The following is a 3,167-nucleotide window of genomic DNA, read 5'->3' as shown; positions in this document are numbered from 1 at the left end:
CCTCATGCGTCCCAAAGTGCCAAGGGGGACAAAAGCTCCCAAGGCACTGCCGCTAGCAAATTCTAACGTTTCTGGAGATAAATCCTTTGCAGACGACTTAAATAAAGAACGGGGTATTGTAAGTTGTAGAGTAGCCTTGTTGCTACGATCTTCTGAGATTAAGCCTTTGTTCTAAGATTTGTATCACATCTTTTTTTTGACAAGGTCAAAAGTCCTCCTCACACCATGAAATATTTTTTAAGTCAAAGGTCCTCCTCACACCACAAAATATTTTCAAAGTCAAAAGTCCTCCTCACACAATTTAATATTTTGTAACTGAAAGGTCCACCACAAAACCCAATTCTTTTCTAAGTGAAAAGTCCTCAAAATTTTTAGAAAAACTCTTAGAAAAATTGTTTGGTATGAGAAGGACCTCGACTTCGAAAATTCTGTGGTGTGGGGAGGTCTTTTGACCTACCAAAAAAATTGGTGGTGTGAGGAGGACCTCTGACTTAGAATTAGGGTTTGAAATGGGGTTAGGGTTAGGGTTAGGGTAAGTGTTAGGGTTAGGAAAAAGGTTTAAATGATATTTGGAGAGGTTTTTCGGGTGTTTAGAGGCTATTTATGCTATGTAACGAGTATTTGCTTATATACTTGCTTATATACTTAGGTCAACAATTTATAGCAAAAATGTGTTCCAGCCAAGTTCTTTTAGACGCTCTTTCGAATGGCAACATTCCCGATTGAAAATGGCGACCTACCAAAATCCGCACTTTGCTTCCCCGTCCATATAGAGGTGAGTATTTGACTTTGCTTCCGTCAGAGTCAAGGAAACACATTGAAAATGGAATCAGCATACAAGAAAACCTAGTTTGGGATAGGTTTTGTGCCTTCCGTGGTATTATAACCATAGAACTGCTCCTGAGGGGGGTAGGGTAGGCCCACCAAAAAGTGCACTTCTGGTTAGGTCGCTAATTTCTAAAATAAATGTGTCCCAACCAAGTTTTTTTGGACGCTCTTTCGAATGGCAACATTCCTGATTGAAAATGCCGACCTACCAAAATCCGCACTTTGCTTCCCCGTCCATATAGGGGTGAGTATTTGGCTTTGCTTTCGTCAGAGTCAAGGAAACACATTGAAAATGGAATCAGCATACAAGAAAACCTAGTTTGGGATAGGTTTTGTGCCTTCCGTGGTATTATAACCATAGAACTGCTCCTGAGGGGGGTAGGGTAGGCCCACCAAAAAGTGCACTTCTGGTTAGGTCGCTAATTTCTAAAATAAATGTGTCCCAACCAAGTTTTTTTGGACGCTCTTTCGAATGGCAACATTCCTGATTGAAAATGCCGACCTACCAAAATCCGCACTTTGCTTCCCCGTCCATATAGGGGTGAGTATTTGGCTTTGCCTTTGTCAGACTCAAGTAAAAGCATTTAAAATGGAGTCAGCATACAAGAAAACCTAGATTGGGATAGTTTTTCTGCCTACCGTGGGATCATAACCATAGAACTGCCCCTGAGGGAGGTAGGGTTAGGGTTAGCGTTAGGGTTAACGTTGGGGTTAGGATTGAAGACAGAAGATTGGTGATGTCAGGAGGACCTTCTTAAAACAAACAGAAATACACTTATTAGGGGACTAGGGCCAGTGGACTCAGAAATGTCTTTCGTAGCAGTCTCCTATAAGAGTATTTTTCTCTGATTTAGGTGACTCCTCCTCACACCACCATTTTTCTTAGTCGAAAGACCTCTTCACAGCACGACTTTCCTGATGGATTTCTATGTAACTGCTCGTGCTGAGAGGTGTGTCGAAAGTTGATCATGTTCCCGTAAAATCTGAGGTCTCCACTGTCTAGCGAGGTACTTACAGTGAATATAGTGAATTTTTCAAAAATTGGAGAATTCTGACTTTTGCGATGAATTTTAATGTAATTGGTCGTGCTGAGAGGCGTGTTAAAATTTGAACATGTTCCCGTAAAATCTGAGGTGAGAATTAGTGAGGTACTTACAGTGCGTATAGTGACAAATCTTTAAAAGCGTGAAATTATGGGATGTTGTGGCTTCAATGGGTTTTTAAGATGTCACCAGTCATTTGGCATGACTTACAAACGATTTGGCTGGTTGTGGGTTCGATTTTCAAAATTTCATTTTTTTCGCGTTTTTATTTTCTGTCTACCATATCATGCAGTCTCCTTATTAGCGTTTGGGGGTTATAGTGTGGGCAGGTTGGTCGCAAAGGTTCCGAGAGGAGCTGGCTAGTAAACCCTGTCCCTTATGTTCCACGGCGGCAAGGCGGAGAAATAGAGGGCAGAATTGACTAACGGGCAAGGAAAGTTGGGCTTGTAGCTTTCCTTTCGAAGGAGGGAAAAGATGATGCCCGAAAGCATTGTCACTGTAGTGGCAGGCAGAGTGTAGATGGAAGTTGTGTACGCTAGCCTTTGGCTAATGATAGAGACAAAAGAGCAGGAGGATATTTTCCTTCGCAGAAGCACTTTTCTTGCCTTCCTTCAGCTCGCTTGGCGAGTCTGACAGGTATGCCTGAACTGTGCACGGGTCCAGTTGTGAGAAAGACGTGGCAAACAAGACGGGGTTTCCCTTGACCGAGGGACCGTGTGGTCCGTTTGGCTCATGGGTTCCCCCCGTGGAGGCAAAATCTAAGAAAGCTTGCTCTCCCTCTGCGGAGGGGGGCCGCTTAGCAAGGAACTTCTGTTCCCTGCGGTGGATAGTTACCTGGTTGATCCTGCCAGTAGTCATATGCTTGTCTCAAAGATTAAGCCATGCATGTCTAAGTATAAGCACTTGTACTGTGAAACTGCGAATGGCTCATTAAATCAGTTATCGTTTATTTGATTGTACCATTACTACTTGGATAACCGTAGTAATTCTAGAGCTAATACATGCGAAAAGTCCCGACTTCTGGAAGGGATGTATTTATTAGATTAAAAACCAATGCGGGTTCTGCCCGGTCATTTGGTGATTCATAGTAACTGATCGAATCGCACGGCCTTGCGCTGGCGATGTTTCATTCAAATTTCTGCCCTATCAACTGTCGATGGTAAGGTAGTGGCTTACCATGGTTGCAACGGGTGACGGAGAATTAGGGTTCGATTCCGGAGAGGGAGCCTGAGAAACGGCTACCACATCCAAGGAAGGCAGCAGGCGCGCAAATTACCCAATCCTGACTCAGGGAGG

At 43.4% G+C, this 3,167-nt stretch overlaps 1 non-coding gene across 1 annotated transcript in view; it reads left to right on the top strand.

Annotated features, from left to right (window-relative positions):
* Positions 1–2,702: 2,702 nt before the first annotated feature.
* Positions 2,703–3,167, top strand: part of LOC146448241 (small subunit ribosomal RNA) — a 1,800-nt gene continuing 1,335 nt past the window's right edge. The window contains exon 1 of the ribosomal RNA XR_014861204.1: positions 2,703–3,167. This exon is cut by the window's right edge and continues 1,335 nt beyond it. This is a non-coding gene — a ribosomal RNA (small subunit ribosomal RNA).

This window comes from Pavona decussata, unplaced genomic scaffold, assembly GCF_977016875.1.
Source record: "Pavona decussata unplaced genomic scaffold, jaPavDecu1.1 SCAFFOLD_1244, whole genome shotgun sequence".
Lineage (NCBI taxonomy): Eukaryota > Metazoa > Cnidaria > Anthozoa > Scleractinia > Agariciidae > Pavona > Pavona decussata.
This window is presented reverse-complemented; position numbering and strand designations above follow the sequence as displayed.